At 31.7% G+C, this 25,853-nt stretch overlaps 1 protein-coding gene across 1 annotated transcript in view; it reads right to left on the bottom strand.

The window, feature by feature from the left end:
- The window catches only part of LOC114334498 (breast carcinoma-amplified sequence 3 homolog), a 106,399-nt gene that overhangs the window by 15,293 nt on the left and 65,253 nt on the right, over positions 1–25,853 (bottom strand). The gene's annotated exons all lie outside the window — the stretch shown is intronic.

A 25,853-nucleotide genomic window follows, 5' to 3' on the forward strand; every position in this document is an offset into this window, starting at 1 on the left:
ATAGCTAAATATTGAATTTTAGTATGCAGGGTCGGTCGAAACTACGAATGAGTATTTTCTGATTTTTTTTTTAAATGGAACACCCTATAATTTAGTATTGTAATGAAATGATATTTTATGGTACTTTTTTATTTCTTAAGCATTCCCTATACCTAACTGCTTTAATTTGTGCTTAATTGAATCGCACCAACAATGTTAACTACGTAGATATTTTGATAGCTCAACCATTATTGGTCATTTTAAGGATCAGTCTAGATTAATATGTATTTATTTTCGAAAAATTATTTGTGATTGAGTATTTTCACGGCCAACCTAATAAAATTTCACGTATTTTTTTGCAATTACTGTTGGGCTTTAATCACCAATAACTCACAAATTAAAGCAGTTAGGTATAGGGAATGCTTAAGAAATAAAAAATTACCATAAAATATCATTTCATTATAATACTAAAATACAGGGTGTTCCATTTAAGAAAATTCAGAAAATCCTCATTCCTAGTTTCGACCAACACTGTATACTAAAATTCAACATTTAGCTATACTAATAATTTTAAACAATAGTAGACTATATTAAAAATCATTTGAGCATAAATAGAGTTTTTGATATCAACTACTACAATTCTACAGGGTGTGAATATTGCTACGAAATTAAGAAAAAAACATAATTATCTTTTAAACTACCCTGTATAACATTACAAAACCTCATATTTTAAGAAAGAAGACATCGAGTAGAATCCAAAAATGTAAAAATATACAGGGTGTCCCATTTAAAAAAACGAAGTTATAAGCAACTTCCGGTATAACCGGAAGTAGCAAATGGATGAAATTATTTTCATTAAATAGATCACTCTTCACAACCCCTTCATTCCAATTTTCATGATTCTGTTGCCTTTAGTTCTCAAGATATTTCTAATAGGCCGTTTATCTGCCTCACCCTGTACAGTATGTCAATTTGAAAAGGTACCACCTGTATAATTTGGTACCTATAGAAAATCTAAAAATATGCAAAAGCACGCCAAATTTATTTGTGATGGGGACATTTTGTAGACCAGTTTTCAACTAAATTACATCAACCCTCTAGCAGGGGCGGTCACCACCCTCAAAATCTTTAATGGAATCTTTAAGTTGAGTGATACCGCTTTTTAAAGGTCGTTCAACTACCTTTTCAAAAATACCCCATACATTATTTCTTTTCAGTGATTTTTCGAAAAATCTTGTGACTCAACACTCCAAAAAATTTTGGAGTTCTGAACTTAATACTTAATGGGCTGAGCAGATGGGGCGTGAATTATAAATTGTAAAATTTCCTCATCTTCCTTAGTCTCAGCATCCGTTATGGCTTGCAAATTGTAGAAGCCTCGGAGGTGTTACCAGAGAAGGTTCCTATTGTTTTCAGTCTGGTAGGGTGTTGAATGACATTTTTGGATGTTGTTTTATGTGCTATTAGATTGAAAACTTAGTTTTTTTTTGGTAGCAGTTGCCGCTAGGGCATCCCTGCCATTTCGTTCGTTGCAATCCGCGACTGCACACCGGGGTTTGTCCTAGTTGGGTCAGAGAGAGCAGCATATGTGCCTCCTGATGAGAGACTAATAAGTTTCGAAACCGGTAGAGGTGCTTGCTGCACTCTCTGATTGAACTGGAATAATGATGCGGCTGTAGTTTCGTGTTGCAACGAAATTGAAAATGGTTATTTATTTTTGATTTACATGTTTAATCTGATTGGAGTACAAAGGGAACCATTCTGTTGGAACTTTACCGCGCTGAGCAGATGGGAAGTGAATTATAAATTGTAAAATTCCCTCATCTTCTTTAGTCTCAGCATCCGTTATGGCTTGCAAATTTTAGAAGCCTCGGAGGTGTTACCAGAGAAGGTTCCAATTGTTTTCAGTCTGGTAGGATGTAGAATAACATTTTTGGATGTTGTTTTATGTGCTATTAGATTGAAAACTTAATTTTTTTTAATACTTAATACCTGCACGGTTTTATTTGATTTTGATATATTGTAGTTGAAAACTTATCTACAAAATGTCCCCCTAACAAATACATTTGACATGCATATTTTTAGATTTTCTATGGGAACCAAATTGTAGATGGTGATACTTTTTCAAATTGACACACTGTATAGATCAAGCGGTATCTGTTTTGGGTTGGGTAAATCGTACATAATCATATTTGTTTTCTTTAAACGCTTCAAAAATATTATTAACAATGAGGTGGGCTAAATTGTTTATTATACAATTTATGAAAAAAATTTAAAAAATACAATTTTTTTTCTGTTTATAGTTCTATCTCGGCATCTAGAATGGCCACGATAGAATTGATTGCAAATTGAAAAACTAATTAGTATTATTGCAAACCTAGCAAAAAAAAATAAATGTTTTCAATAATTTTTGAAGGTATTTGAAATCCACATAAAACCTTAAAAATTTACCCAGAAACTCTTTTTAATATAAAAAGGACTGCAAAAAATTTAAGCACAATCGATCGACTAGTTTTTAAAAAACTTTAAATACTTGAAAAAATTTTTACACCCTAAGAGCATTAAGGTTTCAAGTGAAATAATTCGAATCATTCGAATTTTTTAAAGAACTTTATAATGTTTAAGCTAATAAACAAATAGAATAACTTTTATTTAAAATTTAAAGATTAAAAAAAATGACTGAAATTGCCATCCCTTCATCCCCACCACTGCCTCTCGTCGATTTTTCTGTATTTTTAAAGTTTTAAAGCAACATTTTTACCAGGTTGTACAAAAGAAAAAAAAGATGAACATTTATATATGTATTTAGTAAGTACTTGGCAAAACTAATATATTTGTTTAAAAAACAGACATCAAACTTATTCTGGTCAACTTTTGTTGATCCTAAAATTGGAAAGTTATTCTATTTATTTATTAGCACTTGTAAGTTGTGCACAAAATTGTACACTTGTTTAAAAAGTAATCTAGGCTCTCCTATTCAACGGATTTCGAATTTTATTTGAAAGTTTGAATTTTTTTATATGTAAAACTATTTTTCATATTTTTCACGTATTTAAATCTTTTTGTTGGTTCTGCATATTCTTTTTTCAAAAGCTTAGATTTCAAAATTATTTTGTGAAAACTATAGATCTGTTAAGCTGAAATTTTGCGTAGTATTTTTTTGTATTAAAAAAATTTTGAACGTTTTATGTGGCTTTTAAATACCTGAAAACGATTATTGAAAAAAACATTACATTTTTGACATTTTTTTAATGGTTTTTGCTAATTTTGCAATAATAATAAATATTATTTTTCCAATTTGTAATCAATTCTAGCTTAAAGGAAATTTAATTTTAACACTTTTTTGTCTTCACAAATTTTTTCTAAAATACAAAGCTCTCAAAATATAGAAACGAAAAGGAGAAAAAAATTGAAATTTTCTAATTTCTTTTTTTTGGCAAGTTGTTTAGTAAAAAATTGAGCCCACCTTTTGAAGTGTCCGCATAGTGAAATGCTCATTTCTAATATTTTCGATTAAAGCCAAAAAAAATAGGATCGTATACGAATCGATTTTTATAATAAAAGTAGTGCTCTCTTTTATTAAAATGTGAATGTGAATGAATAACTGAAGACCTAAGTGGAAGAATGGGGTATGTTACAATGCCTACCTTTTGAGATATGGGCAGTTAAAGTTTTTATTCCTCTACTTTTATCATGAAAATATTGTATCTGTTATTTGGCTTTATTTATATTGCTATAAGCATTCCTTTAGTCGGAAAAATGAAAGAATACCCATGAACGAACATATAAAATGTATTTTCATGTATTTTCCTGTCACCGTGTCACAAAGAAAATTGCCCAGCGCAAGTACATGTAATAATATATGTGGAGAATTCATTACATGGACAAATAAAAATTGCTAATATGTTATCTCATGTAGAAAATCCAGAAACGTCGGCGTCATCATCTATTTCTGAAACTCATAATTTTGAGCAACACGGTCTTACTTTAACCGTTAATAGTAATCATAATTCCAATGTAACTATTAATATTTATAATTCCAAATAGTTTTCTTTTTGTTATTGTTGTTGTTGTTTCTTAATTAAATAAATGTTGAGTGGATTCTATTCTTTCTAAACCATCTTTTAATCAAAAATGACATTGACATTTGCAGGTAGAAAAGTGACAGATGCTAGAAGGGAAAGTACTTTCCCGGCTAGCTGGGAAAGTAAAGTAAGTAATAAGTCGCTTCCTGATTACTTCAAAGGTTAGAAATCCATAAATTACTAACCGATTGTGAGTAATAATTATTACATGTACTTGCGCTGGCCAATTTTTTGTATGACACGGTGACAGGAAAATACAGCGTGTTTTATATGTTCGTTCATGGGTATTCTTTCATTTTTCCTACTGTAATGTTGATAATTTGTTTTTAATTTTAGTATTTTTTCTTAAAATAAATAAAAACTGTACCTTCTTCGATTAATTTTAGTTTGTATTACTATCCTTTATCTGAATGGATAAAGGGGGTATGTTGCATGAAATAATACTCTATAAATAGTTTTACAGAAATTTATGTAATTAAACACAAAATAATCTTCTTCATGTGGCGTGCTCGATTATCGAGCGTTGGCTATCAAATTGGCTATAGTAATTTTGATGATGGCAGTTCGGAAAATGGATGCAGAGGATCTGTTAAACCATTCTCACAGGTTTATAAGCCATGACGGTCTTCTTCGACCTTCGATGGCCTTCTTCTTCCTTCTACCTTGCCTTGTATTATTAAATGGAGTATATTATACAGAGTGACTGTTATGTATGGAAAGCCTCAATTATCTCGGAAATCTAATTAATTTTCTTATTTCAAATGGAACACCCTGTATATTTTTTTGCGTTTTGAAGTCCTTAAGAAATGCTGATATTTTGTGTGTTATATTCCCTATACCTAAATGCAATAATTTCAGAGTTATTGCTACATTTATTTAAAAAAAATTAAATTATAAAAATCATTTTTTTCGGCCCGGGTAGACATTATTTTAGATTCTTTGATCATTGGAAACAAAAAAGGACTTTTGTAATTTTTCTCTAAAGTTAATCATTTTCGAATTATAAACAATTTAAACCCGAAAAAAACGAAAAATGTTTCATACCTCCTTCTTCCATTCAGGAATCGTATTTTACATGTTACATACCACCGTCATCCACTGGAATATCTCTTATTAAGCTTTTTAGAGGTACAGTATAAGTGTCATATGATGGTGAAGTTACATACCACCTTCATTCACTAGGAAACTCAAAATTTTAGAAAATGTGACATACGCCCTTCTTTCACTTAGGTCTTCAACTCTTTGAAGTACCGTTTTGACATTTTATACAAACGTATTATGTTTATATGGGATTGAGCCACAATTATAGGTATATTGAACATACCTGTGGTCCCAGTACCACTATCCAGTTGACCCTATTGGCCAGCGTAACAGCAGCCAGTGCTCTATTGCACCCAAGGACTAGCTTAAAGCTGACTTTGGATGGTAAAAGAGCCCCTAGCGCTGCTTGCTATTTATCTCCTGAGTACATACCAGAATCGCAAAAATCTCGGCCTGAAAGACTGATGCATGAGAGCGGAGAGCCTGGTTAGACTCAAATCCGATCCTGCTACCATATATTGCAGGGCCTGCAAGCTTGTGAATTTGTGAATATATTTAATTTGTTTTGTTTTAGCCTGAATATTTGTAATAATTTCTAGAAAAACTGTACGAAAAATTTTTCGGAAACGTGGATCATAATATACTTAATCAGATTTTTATAAAAACACCAAACAAATCCATCTGTAAATACATGTGACGTCGATATATTCTATAGAATTAATCTATTCGTGAAGCTATTGAACTGAAAGTCGAGTTACATTCAACAGAGACTGACCAACACATTTAGCTGGTAGACCGAAGACTGACCAACATATTTAGTTGTAAGACAGGAATGTGCCTTTTGGTCGAATCAAAGGGTAAGTTTGGACGACCCCAGCGGCTGAATGTAAGCACAAAGCGGCTTAGTGGTTGTATACAGCGGCAATAGGGAAAGCTTACCGCTTACTCAGTTGTCCAGCCGCTGAGGTCGTTCGAACATAACCAAAGACTTGTCCTGTGAGTCTTCAAGTTTATCAATGCCTACCTTGCTATCTACCTGCTAATTGTTAGGAGTTTGGTTTGATTAGTCAACTAAGAAGTAACTCAGCTTATATAATCATTGTGCGAATACTTTGGCCACACGTGCAAGCATGCTATGAACAATGAAGCGGTCACACAAAACTATGCGCAATCAACTAAAAAAATGGTATCTTCAAATGTCTACTGTTCGGAAGTTGCGTGGATCCAGAACTTAAGGTTAACTGGTTCTTTGTTTTTGCAGCAAGGCTTTCTTCTCAACGTTAGGTGATCAAAACTGTACATCAATCTAGTGTGCTTACGCAAAATACTAAATAATAATCTTAATAAGAACAAATATAATTTTTTAACCACTTATATAGTTGTTATAATATAATGTCCTTTAATAATCACTAGGACTTCATAACTGAAATTCTACAGAGTTTCCTCTATACTATACTAGAGTATTAGACAACCACCTATACAAAACCAAAGTAGCAAAAAGTACTCGTTTTGGGCTACCAAAAAGTAATAGAGCAAAATATAGAACAGGACAGGACAATATTAGTTTAAAACAAATTGGTAAAATTTATACAAAGGTGTTAAGAGGTTGACGAGCCTGGCTAATTGGCTTAGTTCCAGCCCCATAAAACAAAACTCACCCACACACACACACACGCAGGTTGACGAGCAAATAATTATCATTCTAGAGTTTAAAAAAAGGTCATAATCTAGATACATTTGCTGTGGTACTCCTCCAAATGGTGGATTTGAATATTTAAAATAAAGAAAAATTTTATAGAAAGTTACGGAATTGTTTAGGATTTAATAAATGTAAAGAACTATTCATTTTGGGAGATCTAAATTCGCGGGTGGGAAAGTGAAACAATTACACCATACCTAATAGGAATATATGGGTAGACGAGTACAAATCCAAACTATACGTGAATAATCCAGCTATGTGAAGATCATTCATTAGAAATAACAAATGGATTCTACCCTCAAAAAAATATCCATAAATATACATGAACACAGCCCATACGGCAAATTATATCAATTATCGATTACATATCGAATCGAATGTCAAAAAATCATAATTAAAAAATCGAATAACTTTTGTATTTACATTTTTTTTCTAATTCTGTAAATAAAGCAGTTTACAAAGGGGGTCAAAATATAGTGATTAACCCTGTACATTCACTGGGGCCGACCGACCGGCTCTGTCCCATCATACAGCTGACCGACTATAATAACTTCTATTTATATTCAATTTAGAATGTGTGTACTGATTTTCAGCCTTAGTAAATGGATTTAATTAGCTCCGCAGGTAAGCAACTTTGACAAGCTGTCAGTACCACCTGTTCAACGTTTCGCTTGACCGACCGCCGTATGTTTCTCTACACAATCACAGTAATCAACTGTGAAAAAACTAGCTTTAGTAAATTCAGAGAGATTTTTCGGCGCTGCCTCTCCGTCTATGTTGTTTGATTATCTCTTTCTAATTTAATCTCGTGGCCCAGATATTTATAGGTATATACTTGTTCAATTTGCGTACCAAAACACCAATATATTGGGGGAGCTGCCTATGCTCAAAATTGAGTGTGGCACATTTCGACGAAGAATTTAATATATTAGATAGAGAGAGTAATTGATAGACGGATACGTGAAAAAACCAAAATATGCGATAATTAGTTTGGCTTTATGCAAGACAGATCAACAACAGATGCAATTTTCACTATAGTTAGTTGATGGAAAAATACAGGAATAAAGAAACAAACGTTCATATGGTATTCATTGATCTTAAGAGTTCCTCGAAAGATTATGTGGTGACTCGATAAGAAAGGAGTCCCCGTTGAATATGTAAAGACTGTGAGAGACCTATATGAGGAAGTAACAACTAGTGTTTGACAGATGTGGGAGAGACTGACAAATTTCATGTAAAAGTAGGATTGCACCAAGGATTGGTGCTTAGTCCTCATTTTTTCCTATTAGTTTTAGATCAAATAACAGCAAAACTACAAGATAACATTCACTGGTGCTTAATATATATGCTGATGATGTAATATTAGTAGTAAATAATGAAAGAGACTTAGAACAAAAATTGGAATGGGCAGAAGTGGAGACAAGCACTTAAGGGAAAAGGTTTAAAACTTCATAGGACAAAACATAGTATTTGGAATGTTCATTTAAAGATGTAGTTACGACAAGTGATATGATATATTTGGATGGTGAAATGATTGTGAAAATTAATAGTGTTAAATACCTAGGTAATCGGTATTACAGAGTAATGGGGAAATAGATGGAGATGTATGCAGTAGAATTAGGGCTGGGTGGATGAAGTGGAAGGACGCGAGTGCTGTATTGTGTGACAGAAAAATTCCAATGAAGCTGAAGAGAAAATTCTATAAAACAGACATAAGACCAGCTTTGATGTACGGAACTGAATGTTGGGCAGTTAAAAAGAAAGAGGAACAACGGATGCATGTGGTAGAAATGAGAATGCTTAGATGAATGACAGAAAATGATAAAATTAAAGATTACTATATTACGATCTAGGGCAATTGATGCCAAAATGAGAGAGCGTAGGTTAAGATGGAATGGTCATGTTCCACGTCGAGACATTAATCACCCAATACAAAGAATTGCTGATCTGCGGGTTCTTGTTAGGAGTAGGAGATTAAGGCCAATGAAGACCTGTGACAAGACGCTTAGACGGGACATGTCGGTAAAGAGGATTGAGATTGATATGATAGTCCGTTCTTTAACGGTAAAATATTGCAAAACCTCTAAATTTTAAAGAACCGCTTGGATTGACATGAAATTTGGCATACACATAGCTAACAAGTCAAAGAAAAAAAGTGATATTGTGCCGATATGTGCTTTTGCCCCGGGGGTGCTTTTCACCCCCTCTTGGGGGTGAAAAAGTATTCGTCCAAAGTAAGTCCGGAAATTGATAAACTGACTAATTTTAAGTAACTTTTGTTCTATAGAGTTTTTTCACTAAATCAATACTTTTCGAGTTATTTGCCAGTGAATATGTTCATTTTTTTCAACAAAATAACCACACTTTTAGACGGTTTTTTGCAAATAACTCAAATAGTACGTATTTTGTCGAAAAAACATTCATAGAAAAAATATAGCCTGTAAAAAATTTTAAAAAATGGTGTATATATCACGTTTTTATACCTAGTAGAAGCAGAGTTATAGCTAATTAAAAATAGGTTCATATTCGTCAAATTCCAAATGGAATACTTTAACGTGAAATAACCAAAAATGAAGCACATTTCGGGGAAAACTCATTACAACTTATCTAAAGTGTTTAAAAAAAGCTTCATTTTTGTTTTATAAAAAAAATTTCTAGCATCAAAAGTAAACAAGTTACGCTCAAAATAAAGATAGTTCCTTTTCTTTTGTTAAAAAAATCGGGAAAATCACCCCCTAATTAGTATCTCAAATGAACTTAATCGTTACAACTTCACCAAGTTTCTTGACCCGTGTATGTATTGTTTATATGATCTGTAAGTTTCATCGGTTCAAAGTCCTTATTTTTGAAAGGGCTGTAGTTAAAAGGGGTTGAACGAGTCACTCATCACGAATGTATGCAAATTTAGAAACACCAAATCTCAATCAATTTTTGTCTAACAGAAAAACAAAAAATACATGATATTCAGAAAAGCAAATCTGACTTTTTTTTGTTTTTCGAGATTTTTGGTATATCTAACAATTTTTAGGTTATTTTGAAAAATAGCATATTTTTCAAAATTAAAATCTTTAAAAATTTTACTTTAAAACCAAATTTTTTGCAAAATAAGCACTTTGAATCGATGAAACTTATAGATCATATAAACACAACATAAGTAAAATAATTTGTGGAGCGGTAACGATTAATTTCATTGAAGTTCCTAATTAGCGGGTGGTCTTCCCGATTTTTTTTTTTGCCAAAACAAAAGCGACCAACTTTATTTTGAGCGTCACTTGTTTAAATTGAATGCTAGAAACTTTTTATAAAAACAGAAATAAAGCTTTTATTAAACACTTTAAAAAAGTTATAATGGGTTTTCCCCAAAAAGTGCTTAATTTCTTGGATATTTCACTTCGAAGTATTCTATTTGAAATTTGGTGAATATGAATATATTTTTCATTGGCTATAACTCTGGTTTTACGAGGTCCAGAGACCTAACGCGTACGCCATTTTTTTTACTTTTTTACAGGCTATATTTTCGCTAAGAACGTTTTTTTTTCGACAAAATACTTACTTTTTGAGTTATTTGTCAAAAACCGTCTAAAAATGTAGTTCTTTTGTTGAAAAATGAAAATATTCACTCGCAAATAACTCGAAAAGTGTTGACTTGGCGAAAGAGCTCTATAGAACAAAAGTTACTTAAAATGAGTCAGTTTATCCATTTCCGGACTTATTTAGACTTATATTTTTTCACCCCCAACAGGGGGTGAAAGTCACCCCCAGGGCAAAAGCACACATCGGCACAATATCACATTTTTTTCTTTGACATGTAAGCTATGCGTATGCCAAATTTCATGTCAATCCAAGCGGTTCTTTAAAATTTAAAGCAAAAACCGTGAAAGAATGGACTATGACCCAAAATAGAAACGTATGGGAAATCTAATTAGGAAAGCCGACCCGGCACAGTGACAAAGGCAAATAGAATGATAATAATTGTTAGGACTCGTAAATTGGAACATGCCAGATGGAGAATTAAAGTACTGTGTATACAAAAATTAATTTGTTGCTGATTTCAATAAAATCGAAAATTTGAGCTGTTATAAATAATTTAAATGAAATATGTTTTAATATAATAGTGGTTAAAAAATTGTACAATCCTTGATCACTAAATAACTTAAAATTTTCACATTAATTAAAATAAATATTGATGCTTAGACCTTGCTACTATTTATTTCAACTTTGTGCGTTAAGTGCTACTACTATTTATTCAACAACAGGGCCATTCGTCGCCGCCATTTTTCTCGTACACTTGACATATGGCCGTACAATATATATATATATATATATATATATATATATATATATATATATATATATATATATATATATATATATATATATATACGTTAAGTACGAGAGAAATGACGACAATGAATAGACCTATGTAAATTTCGTCAATAAACAGTAGATGGATTTTAGTAGTGTGACGAAAATATGAAAGTAAGAAAATAAAAAAAATGAATGATTATTAGTGATGAAGCCTCAAAATTTTAGTTACTATTCACCCAAAATGTAAGCCAATTAATAGGTTTGCAAAACGGCCAAAAAGCTGAATCAATAGTAACAGATCCCACACCAAGTAATATACTAACTAGTAGATATAACAAAACAGATATTACAAGTATCATGTTATAAATAGGCTATTGATTATGTTCAAAATAAGAGAGCTAATAGGAACTACAACGTTAACGGGATTTTATTGTCTCATATGGTCAATGCACCTTTAAATTTAAAAAAATCGTGGAGTGCTACCATTTAAATGGGTGCGTTTTTAAGAAAGAGGTGAATTAGTCCCTAGGCACAGGGTGAATTAGGGTGAGTTCAATGCAATTTTGTACTTTTGGTACAAACACGTCTACAGAAAAAATTGTTCCAGGTTAAATTTACTATCGAAATGTCACATCTTAAAGTAAAAATTTTTTTTTTTGCAAAAATATAGTCAAAAGAAAAGCAAGAAAAAAACACGAAAGACAGCAATTTTGTTTTTTGCCCCATAACTTTTTTCCACAGAGATATAGGTATAGGTATTGCTGTAGCAAAAAATAACCACCATCCCTCCTCTTTAAAATGACGTTTGGTAGAAGTCTCTGGGATCTAAAGTTTCCGAAATAGGATTTTTTAAAGTTCGCCGCTCACATCATTTTGGGTCATTTTCCCCATTATTTCGCAAACATTGTTCTGTAACTTTTTTCTACGCATTTCTAGGTATATGCAATCACACATTTAGAAGAAAAAGAAGTTAATTACCTTTAAAACGGTCTATTGTATAAGGTTGTGCGACTATTGTTAAGCAAGTTATGCATTTCAAGGTTTTATACTTTTAATGATTTTTGATATTTTTTATGATTATTTTTTTAACTTCTCATTATGACTCTTTTCTTGTACATTGTAAAAACATTGTGAAATTACAAAAAAAGCTTATTTTCTTTACTGTAAAATGGTGTATTGCACAAAATTATAGGACTATTTTTATATAAGATATCCGTAGGATATCCAAGGGTATCCATAATTTGAGAAAAATTTTAAATTTTTTTATTTGTTTCAATTAGAAGAATATACTTGCATATTATAACATAATTGTTAATTCCAAATAGCTTTTCTTAATAACACTTTTCCATATTGTGAAATATAAAGGTACTTTACTCCTGAGCGAAATTCATATTTTTAACATACCTCTTACAGTATTGAGTACAGAATGAGCATGAGCATTTTATAAAGAATAACTTTTTTTTCATAATAGTGTAGGAAACAAAGGTCGAACCTTGCAAAATGGACACAAGTATGGTTTTATTTTTTTCCTGGTATATCAACGGGTGCTTATTATAAGACTAACTTTTTCTGAAAAAATTTCGCCCCGGAACCTCCCTTTTCACCCCTTTAAAGGGGGTAATTTGTGGTTTTTGCGGAACGTAGCCCTTTCTGTACCTTTTACAAAAAATTTCTTTTATAGAAATATGAAGAGGACTATATTTTCTACGATTTATTTCCGACAGCATCTCTCTATCATCCACCGTTTAGCGGGGGTGGCGCCATAAAGTTGACAAGTTTTTAAAAAAGATGTTTTCAAAAAATATATATTTTTCCCTAACTGTAACGGAAATTAAGAAGAAATCCTGCGGCAATTATTCAAAAATAATTGACTGATTTTTTGGTATAGGTCTTACTTAAGGGTAATTGCCCTTTTTTTAATTACAGGGTGCTACATTTTAAAAAACCTCTTTTTATACCATCTGAACCGTTTATGCTAGAGTAAAAATACTTTTAGAGATTACCCATGTATTGGTGCTATTTACAAATTTGTATAATGCAGCCCCATTTTTTCCCCGGAACCACCCCAAAAAAAAGAAGAATTAATAAATAAATTGATTTTCTTGGAATCCTTCACACACAATGCCCTTTATTAATATGCTTCATATATCATTTTATGCACGTTATTATTACCCATGCATGGACACCAAAAACGGTTTCCTAGTGCAACCCCTGTAGCAAAAAAAAAATAAATAAAATGGGGGGTTGAATTTTTTTTTTGTTTTTTGCTTTTTGATCCATATGGGCATATGCTTCATCAATAGTGCTTTTCAAAAATATATATGGTTATTGCAACATCTCTGCGGAAACCACCCCTATCCTTGAAAATATACTGCAGAAACTACCCCTATCCCTTGGCGAGCATGTTTTTACGATTTTCTCATTACCTATGTATTCTTTTTAAACAAAACTTATACAAGGTTAAAGACCACTATTTACTCTAAAAATTATGTCCTATTCATTTTTTTCGTATAAGCAACCGTTACGGCACAGTGGCGCCGTAAACCTCATATGTGCTTTGGCGGCCTCCAGTTTTTGTTTTTTGTTCGTCATCTGTTCGTTTTATTGATAAAGTACTTATGTAAAATAAAACAATACAGTGTAACCTATAAATTATGACTTATGCACATTTTACATTCCTTGCTCCCCAAAGCCACAGTGGTGGCCCAAAATAAATTTTTGCATATTTTCGCCACCTACACGCATTTTATTGCATAAATGCTACCTTAATAGCACAATATTTACCCTTAGGTGGTCGCTAAGCAGTGGCGGATCCAGGGAGGGGTGATGGGGGTGATCACCTCCCCCCTCTCAAACCAAGTGATATTATATTCAAAGATTATAAAAATATTCATTTATTTTTATAGAAATTTAACCAATTGGCACCCCCCTCTTAACGATGCTGGATCCGCCACTGTCGCTAAAGCATAAAAACTCATTCTTATAAAAATAATATTATTATAATATGTTTTTCTATAAAAATAAATGAATATTTTTATAATCTTCAAATATAATATCACTTTGGTTTGAGAGGGGTGGGGGGTGATCACCCCCATCACCCCTCCCTGGATCCGCCACTGCTTAGCGACCACTTAGGGGTGAATATTGTGCTATTAAGGTAGCATTAACGCAGTAAAATGCGTGTAGGTGGCGAAAATATGAAAAAATTTATTTTGGGCCACCACTGTGGCTTTGGGGAGCAAAGAATGTAAAATGTGCATAGGTCATGATTTGTAGGTTACACTGTGTTGATTTATTTTACATAAGTACTTTATCAATAAAACGAACAGATGACGAAAAAAAAAAAACAAAAACTGGAGCCCGCCAAAGCATATATGAGGTTTACGGCGCCACTGTGCCGTAACGGTTGCTTAAACGAAAAAAATGAATAGGACCTAATTTTTAGAGTAAATAGTGGTCTTTAACCTTGTATAAGTTTTGTTTAAAAAAAATGAATAGGTAATGAGGAAATCGTAAAAACATGCTCGCCAAGGTATAGGGGTAGTTTCGGCAGTATATTTTCAAGGATAGGGGTGGTTTCCGCAGGGATGTTGCAATAACCATATATATTTTTGAAAAGCACTATTGATGAAGCATATGCCCATATGGATCAAAAAGCAAAAAACAAAAAAAAATTTTCAACCCTCCATTTTATTTATTTTTTTTGGCTACAGGGGTTGCACTAGGAAATCGCTTTAAGTGTCCATGCATGGGTAATAATAACGTGCACAAAATGATATATGAAGCATATTAATGAAGGGCATTGTGTGTGAAGGATTCCAAGAAAATCACTTTATTTATTAATTCTTCTTTTTTTTGGGGTGGTTTCGGGGAAAAAATGGGGGTGCATTATACAAATTTGTAAATAACACCAGTACATGGGTAATCGCTGAAAGTCTTTTTACTCTAGCATAAACGCTTCAGATGGTATAAAAAGGGGTTTTTTAAAATGTAACACCCTGTAATTAAAAAAAGGGCAATTACCCTTAAGTGAAACCTATACCAAAAAATCAATCATCTATTTGTGAATAATTTTCGCAGAATTTCTTTTTAATTTCCGTTGCAGTTAGGGAAAAATATATTTTTTTTAAAACATCTTTTTTAAAAACTTGTCAACTTTGGGGCGCCACCCTTGCTAAACGGTGGATGATAGAGAGATGCTGTCAGAAACAAATCGTAGAAAATATAGTCCTCTTCATATTTCTATAAAAGAAATTTTTTGTAAAAGGTACAGGAAGGGCTACGTTCCGCAAAAACCACAAATTACCCCCTTTAAAGGGGTGAAAAGGGGGGTTCCGGGGCGAAATTTTTTCAGAAAAAGTTAGTCTTATAATAAGCACCCCTTGATATGCCAGAAAAAAAATAAAACCGGACTTGTGTCCATTTTGCAAGGTTCAACCTCTGTTTCCTACACTATAAAGTTAATAATAAAAAAGTTTTCTATATGGTTCCAACTTAGTGGCACCTATTGCATGTGTATATGTCACACTTTGAAAAATCATATATTGCTTGAAAATGGTCATACACTTTTTTGCAATACACCATTTTAAATTAAAGAAAATAAGCTTTCTTGAGAAATTGAGAAATTGAGAAAATACACTGCGGTGCAAAACAATCGATCCACTAAAAATTTGGTCATTTTTGATGTTTTGAATTTCCTAAACTTGTCCGATTTAAGTGATTTTTTACCACGTTATAGCCTTATCCATTGACAACATCGATGTAATAATATTGTTGCTAGACAGTTAAACTGTCATTGTATACCGGGTGTACGAATCAAACTGTGTTTTTTTCTCAAAGTTCGCACAACCCTGTGGATTAATCTAGCATTTATAAAATACTGAAATTAAAACCCAACTATAGCCTCAAGTTTTCTTAACATTTTGTTTTTCGATTCATTTGCTTTCACAGGGTGATGCGAACTTTGAGAAAAAAACACAGTTTGATTCGTACACCCGGTATACAATGATAGTTTGACTGGCTAGCAACAATATTATTACAGAGATATTGTCAATAAATAAGGCTATAACGTGATAAAAAATCACTTAAATCGGACAACAGGTTTAGGAAATTTGAAACATCAAAAATGACCAAATTTTTAGTGGATCGATTTTTTTGCACTGCAGTGTATATCGAAAATCATTAAAAGTATAAAATTTTGAAAAACAATATTTTACTCAAAAATAGTCCTACAACCTTCTACAATAGACCATTTTAAAGATTATAATATTGACGTTTCTTCCTATTTAATATAACATTGCATATACCTAAATCTGCGTAGAAAAAAGTTACAGAACAATGTTTGCGAAATAACAAGGAAAATGGGCCAAAATCGCTGTGAGTGGCGAAATTTGAAAAATCATATTTTGGAAACTATAAATCTTAGAGATTTCTACCAAACGTCAGTTTAAAGAGAAAGGATGGAAGTATTTTTTCTGTAGAGTAATGCCTATACCTATATCTGCGTGGAAAAACGTTATGGGGCAAAAAGCAAAATTGTTACCTTTCGTGTTTTTTTCTTGCTTTTCTTTTGAATATATTTTTGAAAAAAAAAATATTTTTGACCTTCAAATATGATATTTCGATAGTAAATTTAACATGGAACAAATTTTCTGTAGACGTGTTTGTACCAAAAGTGCAAAGAACTCACCCTAATTCGCCCTGTGCCTAGGGACTAATTCACCCCTTTTTCAAAAACGCACCCCTTTAAATGGTAGCACTCCGCGGATTTTTTATAATTAGAGGTCCATTGACTATATGAAACAATAAAACCCCGTTAAGGTTGTAGTTCCTTTCTAAAATACGTAATCAATAGCCTAAAAGTATATATCCCTTTTCTTTCTTATTACAAGTTAGCTTAGAGGTAAGAAGTTAATTAAAGAAGATAAGATTAGATTCACAAAAAATGAAAGACTTCTGTTTAACAATCATACCAATAAAAATTAAAAAGCATACCAATCATACCAATTAAAAAGAGAGAAACGTATGGATAATTACTTAGAAAATCCACTAAAAGTACAGACAAATGTATATTTAAGTTTTTACTTCACTGTACAAAGTAGCCCATTCGATAGAAAACACATCTGTAAGCTGTTACATATTTTCAGTGCATTCTACGATATTCTTTCTTTCTAGAAAATCGAGAATTTTTATTAGCAATTATTTTAATAAAAAATTTACTGCGTCACTGAATTTATAGAATGCCACAAATAATTGCGGCCAAAATTTCATATTATAAATATATTTATTAATCACGAAGTTGAAACTTAAACCGTGGAAATTTATTAAGCAACAGTCACAAATTAAGATCATATATCCACAGATAGCCACGGAATATTTATATTTTATACTTGTAAGAAAAGTATATTGGGAATTTTTTAATAAGAAAATTACTAATAGGTTATGTTAGGTGGGGTTTGTTTTAACAAAAAACTCACCAACACAAAATAAGAAAATGAAAAAAAAAAAGTAAGTGATGGATTCGATTGTTACTTGATGGAACTTCATTTTGTCTAAGAACAAAATAATAAAAAGTTTTGTTTTCTACACTTACACAAAATTTATTAAGTTATTTTCACTAGAACTGTTTCGACAGAGTGTCTTTCTCATAGTGCAGTCATTGAAGCTTTTTAGCTCAGAAATCTTTTACTATGAACCGATATACATGAAATTTTGGAATTAGGCTTATCCTACCCTTAACTTCAAAAGTGATATTGACCCGAACTCCCTTTTCACCCTGGGGGTGGTTGCCACCCCTTTTCGGTGGTGTAATTTTTTTTTTCAAAATAACCTCAGATATTGATAGAAGACCTAATTTTAAGCAAAAAATGTTGTATAAAGTTTTTTCAAAAACCCAATACCTCTTAAGTTATTGCCAATTGAAAATTCGGAATATTCTCACGATTTTCAACAGTTTTTTGCAAATATCTCCAAAAATGTGCATTTTAACGATAATATTATAATGAACAAAATTGTAGCAGGTAAAAAAAATGAACAAATTGGTTTTTAAAGAGTGTTCTAAGTGCAATATTAAGCGAGATATTGAAGATCAAAGCCGTTTTTTATTTTGTGTGAAATTGAATCGATGTATTCAATGCCATCTAACGGAGAGCGAATAAATTTTATGCATGCTAATGAGAAAGGATTTTATAGTGCTTAAAATAAGCTTTAAAATAAGCACTGTTAAAAGTCTTTTGTACGCAAAATGAGTGAGCTGTAATGAAAAAAAGGGGAACATCTAATGGTTTTTTTTTAAATCAATGGATTTTATAAGTGCCATTTCCACCAAAATTAAAATTAATCGCATTCCGTCTAGAATAAACTTTAATATAAAGAGTTTGATGGATTCTAGCAGTTTCGCTGCTTTAGAACACATATTTTATGAAAAAATCACGATTTTAAGAAAAAAAATTTTTCGAATTTTTAAAAAAACCACCTTTTTTTCATAATATCTCAAAAATAATGAAACATACGTAAAAAAGTGTAATAATAAAAAAATACGTTTTTTTTTCGACAAAAATTTTGGTTTGTTTGTTTTTCCTATCACACAAAAATTGACGAAGATATGATTGATTAAAGAGCGCGCGGCAGCGCAACCACAGTCTCTCTCGAGCCCTCCGACCCTTCACCATTTCAAAATAAAAGGTTTTTCACTACATATTATACTGAAAAAAAGTTGTAGCTCTTTTAATTATCTTCAAAATGGTTTTTTATAAGTTGTGATAGCTTCAAAATTGAAGTAGTTATGGCCCAAAAACTAAATCATACATATTCAATGTTTTAATTTAGGGGTAGTTTTAAGGGTTAAAGAACTTGAGCATATGATTTTCCAGCATAACTTTTTCGAGAACGTGGAACGATAAATAAATCCTTTTTAGTTTATCAAAAGAAATTTTTTATACAATTTTTAATCAAGGGGTTGGTTTTAAGGGTTGAAAGGGGTTAACAATTAAATAATTAAGATAGAGAACGTAAAATATTATTTACTCTATATTTAAGTCTTGTCAAACCAAATTAATTTTTTGTAAATTTTTTCTATTCAGGGGTTGTTTTTAAGGGTTGAAAGGGGGGGTAACAATATGATAGTTAAGATAGAGAACGTAAAATATCATTTACTCTATATTTAAATCTTTTTATGTATACTAAATTAATTTTTTGTAAAATTTTTCGATTTAGGGGTTGTTTGAAAGGGTTGTATGGTTTTCAAGGGGATTAAAATGAGTTTAACATGAGGTTATTGTGTTAGAAAACACTTCACAATGTCACTATTTATTATTAAGCACGTTTTCTGGCGATAAAATGGCTCAATGTCAATTTTTCCATTAAGGGGTTGTTTTTACCCCTTAAAAATAAAAACGGAGTTCGGGTCAATATCACTTTTGAAGTTAAGGGTAAGATAAGCCTAATTCCAAAATCTCATATAAATCGGTTCATAGTAAAAAATTTCGGAGGTAAAAACCTAGTTTACGCTTCAATAACTGCACTATCAAGTGATGTATTTGTACTACAGTCGAACCCGCTTATTAGAATACCTGTTAAACGAATATCCCGCTTTAAGGAATAGAAATTTGAGGTCCCGAAACTTTTCTACTAGCCACCAATGATCGGTTATTAGAATATCCCGGTTATAGGAATACTTTTGCTTGGCACGAAGGCTATTCCAATAAGCGGGTTCGACTGCATATGTCTACACTTAATTGTCTTTAATTGAATAGTTTGAGGAACGGAGATGTTCTGTCTCAAGGGGGTCAAAATTGTGGCTTATTTCCCATCAAATCTATTTTAATTGTAGAGAATTTGAAATTGTTCGTTAAAAGAGTGATTGTGATCTATAAGGTGAAGTGCATACGTAGAATCTGTTTTTTATTATTGAAAGCCCTTTTGTGTTCTGCTGTACGTTTATTCAAGGTTCTACCTGATTGACCTATGTAGATTTTTTGGCAGTCACCACATGTAAATTTGTATACACCACTGTGTAAGTATTTTGTCTTTTGGCTCTTGTTGTTTCCAAATATTTGATTAGATTAATGTTATTGTAAAAAAGAAAGGAATAAGACCAACTTTTAGAACAAAAAATGCCCTAAGCAAATATATTAAGAACAACAAGAGCCAAAAACAACTTACACAGTGGTGCATATAAACGTACATGTGGTGACTGTCCAAAAAATTACATCGGCCAAACTGGTAGAACCTTTAATAAAAGTATAGGAGAACACAAAAGAATACGCACTTCGCTTTCTAGATCATAATCATTCTTTTAACGACCAATTTCAAATTCTCCACAGTCAAAATAAAGGCCTTATATCTACATTAGAATCTATGGAAATTAATAAATAAAAAATACATATACAGGGTGAGCCACGCTCAACGGGACGGAGGCTACCGGGGAAACGGCTAAAGGTATTAAAAATTCCTTCCGTAGGAATACGTAGGTCAGTACCGGCTACAAATTAAAATTTGTGAAATATATACGGGGTGTCCCAATTTGGCGTAATGATATAAAGTTATATATTTTTAAATGGAACTTTAATTTTGAATTCTACTGAACAAAATAATGTTACTTTGTTCAACATTCCCCATACCTATTTTTGACAGGTTTCAATTTATTTGGGTTTTTCTGAAAATGTACAATTCGCGAAATTAATTAATTACACATTATCGCATGAATTTTAATTAACGTTTTTTTTGTCAGTTAATTGTCAACTGTCCATGCTTTACATCAGAATAATTATTACCATTTGAAACTAATCTACATAGTGTTCGCAATCTGAAGTGTCAATGCTGTACAATATTTTGTATAATTACTTTCTTAACTGAAGTGGAACACCCTGTATTTTACTTTAATTTTAAATTCTAATCAAAAAAATAATATTACTTTATTAAACAATCCCTATACCTATCTATAATAATTTTCGATTTATTTGCGTTTTTTTGAAAATGAATGAATTCTTGAAATGAATTAATTACACTTTATTACATAAAGTTAAACAAAACACACTGGAAAAAATTAATTTACATTAAATGTTCAAAATGGTGTCCATTTTCTTCAATACATAACCTCACTCTCTGTTCAGAATTTTGTTTTACTTTTCTTAACATTTATGGAGTAACTGTTGCAAACGCATTACGAATACGCGTTTTCATGTCTTCAGCGGTTGTAGGTAGAGTTTGTTAAACCAAACTTTTAATATATCCCCCAAAAAAAAGTCCATTGATGTTAACCCAGGTCAATTGACAGCACCACCCCTACCTATCCACTTTCCGGGAAATTTTGTATCTAAATATTCTCTAACATTACGCGTCTAATGTGCCGGAGCTCCGTCTAGCTGCGGAAACATTGTTCTTCTAATATTTAAAGGGATATTTTGCAAAAGTATCTAAAAGCCTCTTCGTAGAAATCTTAAATACTTTTGTCCATTTAAATGGCCATTAAAAAAATACGGTCCTATCACATGTTCTCCTATTATTCCACCATATACATTAAGGGACCATCAGTTTTGTCGATCAATACATCTATATTCATGTTGATTTTCCGTATTATAATAGTGAAAGTTATGTCGATTCACCAGTCCATTATTATGGAAAGTAGACTCATCAGTGAACAAAATTTTATCAAAAAAATGTTGATCTACTCCCGTTTTGTCTAGAAACCATAAACAAAACCTACGTTCAAAATCAGTTCCATACAAATGCTGATGCATTTGAATATGGTATGGGTGATATTTATATTTTTTAAGAATTCTGCGTATACTAGTTTGGCTTACTTCAATCTCCCTGGCCATCGTCCTTGTACTTGTGTTTGGATTTTCAATAACTGATTGAATAACTTCTAATTCGGTATTTCCATCTTCAGTTATTTGATTTATCAATTTTCGTTTAGTATAAAAAACACTGCCAGTTTCACGAAACCTTGTTAAGACTCTTTCAAATACTTCTTTACGAGGATGACGTTTTAAGGGAAATCTCTCAGCATAGACTCTTTAATGCTAACAAACTGTTTTGATCACATTCACCCAGTATTAAAATCATATTTACTCGGTCTTTAATTGAATAATCTGCCATTTCTATTAATTGAAAGCAATACAGTTAATAGTTTGACAGCTAGGTAGCGTTTGTTTTTTCATGGCATTCTTTATAATGTATAATGAGCTATGTAATTAACGACATTTAATGTTCCAAGTAACATAATGCAAATAGATCTGAAGATACTAGATATTAATATAAAATTTTATAATAGTGTAAAATAAAGTGTAATTAATTAATTTCAAGAATAGTGCATTTTCAAAAAAACGCAAATAAATCGAAAATTATCAAAGATAGGTATAGGGATTGTTTAATAAAGTAATATTATTTTTTTGATTAGAATTCAAAATTAAAGTAAAATACAGGGTGTCCCATTTAAGTCAGGAAAGTTATTATACAAAATATTGTACAGCACTGACACTTCAGATTGCGAACACTCTGTAGATTAGTTTCAAATGGTAATTATTCTGATATAAAGCATGAACAGTTGACAATTAAGTGACAAAAAGACGTTAATTAAAGTTCATGCGATAATGTGTAATTAATTAATTTCGCGAATAGTACATTTTCAGAAAAACCCAAATAAATCGAAGCCTGTCAAAAATAGGTATTATAGGGAATGTTGAATAAAATAACATTATTTTGTTCAGTAGAATTCAAAATTAAAGTGAAATATAGGTTGTTCCATTTAAAAATATATAACTTTATATCATTACGCCAAATTGGGACACCCCGTATATATTTCACAAATTTTAATTTGTAGCCGGTACCGACCTACGTATTCCTACGGAAGGAATTTTTAATATCTTTAGCCGTTTCCCCGGTAGACTCCGTCCCGTTGAGCGTGGCTCACCCTGTTATAATTTTGAATGATTAAGTTGAGACAAACAACTCTCCCTCCTTCGTCTTATTCAGTTGAAGACTATAAAGTGCAGATGCATAATAAAAATATATCATTTGAGAAAGGCACTCTGACAAAACAGTTGTAGCGAACATTAAATAATAAATTTTGTGGAAGCATAGAAAACAAAAGTTTTCAGTCTGGTATTCTAAGAAAAAAAAGTAAATTAGTAAATTGGAAAAAACTTTTTAACTTTGTCAAGCAGATCATATATTATTTTTTAATTTTGATTAAAATATAAAGTATACGCGATAATCTATTGATGTTGTGTCTGCATTTCTATACATTGCTTAAGTAGATTTTCAAATTTTACGTTATTCTGCCTTTATTGTTAATAAATATGTTTTTGTGAAAATCGTCAATAAAATTCCATATCTTCAGCTAAGAAAAAGTATCGTTGTATTCTCTGAAAATTCAAATAAATATTTTATATTTTGTCCAAAGTAGTTCAAATCGGTTAACTTCAAATGTTACAGATGTTTTCAATCTACTAGGGTCACACCTTACTATTCTAGATTACACATTAAAACTGTAAATCAATAAATGGATCATTTTTAATGTGTCAAATCTCCTTAACCTGTTGCCAGATTTTAGTGATTTTTGAACATGTTATAGCCTAATTCTTTAAGAATCTCAATGTAGTAATATTGTTGCTAAACAGGTAAATGTCATTGTATACCGGGTGTAACAATAATACTGTGTTTTTTCCTCGAAGTTCGGAACACCCTGTGAAATATTCTAGCATATAAAAAATATTGAAATTAAAACTCAATTGTAGCCTTAAGCTTTCTTAACATTCTGTTTTTGACTCATTCACTTATGTTGGATAATAAAAAAGATAGGTGTTTTAACAGCTAGCCATGTTCTTCATTAATACAGGGTGTTTCTAAATAAGTGCGACAAACTCTAAGGGTTAATTCTGCATGAAAAAATAATGGCAGTTTGCTTTATATACATATGTCCGCAAATGCTTCGTTTCCGAGATACGGGATGTTGAATTTTTTCTTACAAACTGACGATTTAGTTATTGCTCTAAAACCGGTTGAGATATGCAAATGAAATTTGGTAGGTTTTAAGAGGTAGTTATTTAACATTTCTTGACATACAACTAAAAATTTTATATTCGCCATTGGCGTACATACAGCTAATATGACTGGGTAATATGACCCGTATGCACGCCAATGGCGAATATGAAATACATAATTGTGTGTCAAAAAATGCGCAATAACTACCTCTTAAAACCAACCAAATTTCATTTGCATATCTCAACCGGTTTTAGAGCAATAAATAAATCTCAATGTGTAAGAAAAAATTCAACATCCTGTATCTCGGAAACCAAGCATTTGCAGACATATAAATCAAACGGTCATTATTTTTTCATGCATAGTTACCCCTTAAAGTTTGTCGCACTTATTTAGAAACACTCTGTATTGATAAAGAACATGACTAGTTGTCAAAGTACCTAACTTTGTCATTATCTAACATAAGTGAATGAGTCAAAAAGCAAAATCTTAAGAAAGGATAAGGCTACAATTGAGTTTTAATTTCAATATTTTTTAAATGCTAGAATATTCCACAGGATGTTACGAACTTTCACGAAAAAAACGCAGTATTATTGTTACACCCGGTATACAATGGCGTTTACCTGTTCAGCAACACTATTACTACATCGATATTCTTAGAGAATAAGGCTATACCATATTAAATTTATAAATAATGACTAAAAAATACATAAAAAATTACTAAAATCGGACAACAGGTTTAGGAGATTGGCGACATTAAAAATGACCCGTTTTTAAGATGTCCCGATTTTTTTGACCAGGAGTGTAGTATACGCCTAGAACTTCAAGGAATATTTATAGAAAGTCACTAAATACTACACATGGCTACCGTCTTGGCCACGATAAAAAGTGTAAAGTGCTGATAAAAGATCAAAACTGATTTTAAAAAAGTCAATCAACGGTTAAGTTTAAAATATGTCGAAATTGTAGGCTATTAGTACAGCTTATGAGGCCGCTCCAGCAAGAAAAATGTTTTTGATTCGATTGCTTTGCCGATTACTGTTTACAGTCCAAGCTGTACCGTCGCTCCCTTTAGGGGCGATTCGATTTTTTTGCACAAACTTACTGAAACAGAGGTTCTTATAACAAATCCAGAGTGTGCCAGGCGGTACCGTGGCCGAAAAATTGTTCAAACATTTTTTTAAACAAATTCACAAAAATAATTTTTTCACTTCCAAAATTATTTTTTAGATCATTTGGGTCATTCTGAGCAAAAAAGGTCTCTTGTGATTTTTCTCTAAAACTGATTGTTGTCGAGTTATACGCGATTTAAAATTTGAAAAACGCGAAAATCGCCATTTTCAAGGCTTAATAACTCGGTTAAAAATTATTATTTTGAAAGTCAGGAAGTGACCAAATCAAAGTTTAAAGTCCCCCCTACAAGACCCTGAAGAAATTTATGTCGTTATTGTATTACTAAGCAGTTATCTTTAATTATTATCAATGAGCGCAAGCACGTATTAGACGGTCTTCAATGGTGAGTGCGAAAGCGATGAACCATTCCGGTCGTCCAATGGTGAATTTAACTCCCACTAAAATTGACGGCCACCTCAATATGCTCTTAGCGCTCATTGTTAATAATTAAAAATAACAGCGTAGGTAGTAATAAAAAAATGACAAAAAGTTCTTCTGGATCTTGTAGGGGGGCTTTAAACTATGATTTGGTGATTTTCTGAATACAGGAATAAAGAGAGCAACGCTCATATGGTATTCATTGA

Source organism: Diabrotica virgifera, chromosome 5, assembly GCF_917563875.1.
Source record: "Diabrotica virgifera virgifera chromosome 5, PGI_DIABVI_V3a".
NCBI lineage: Eukaryota > Metazoa > Arthropoda > Insecta > Coleoptera > Chrysomelidae > Diabrotica > Diabrotica virgifera.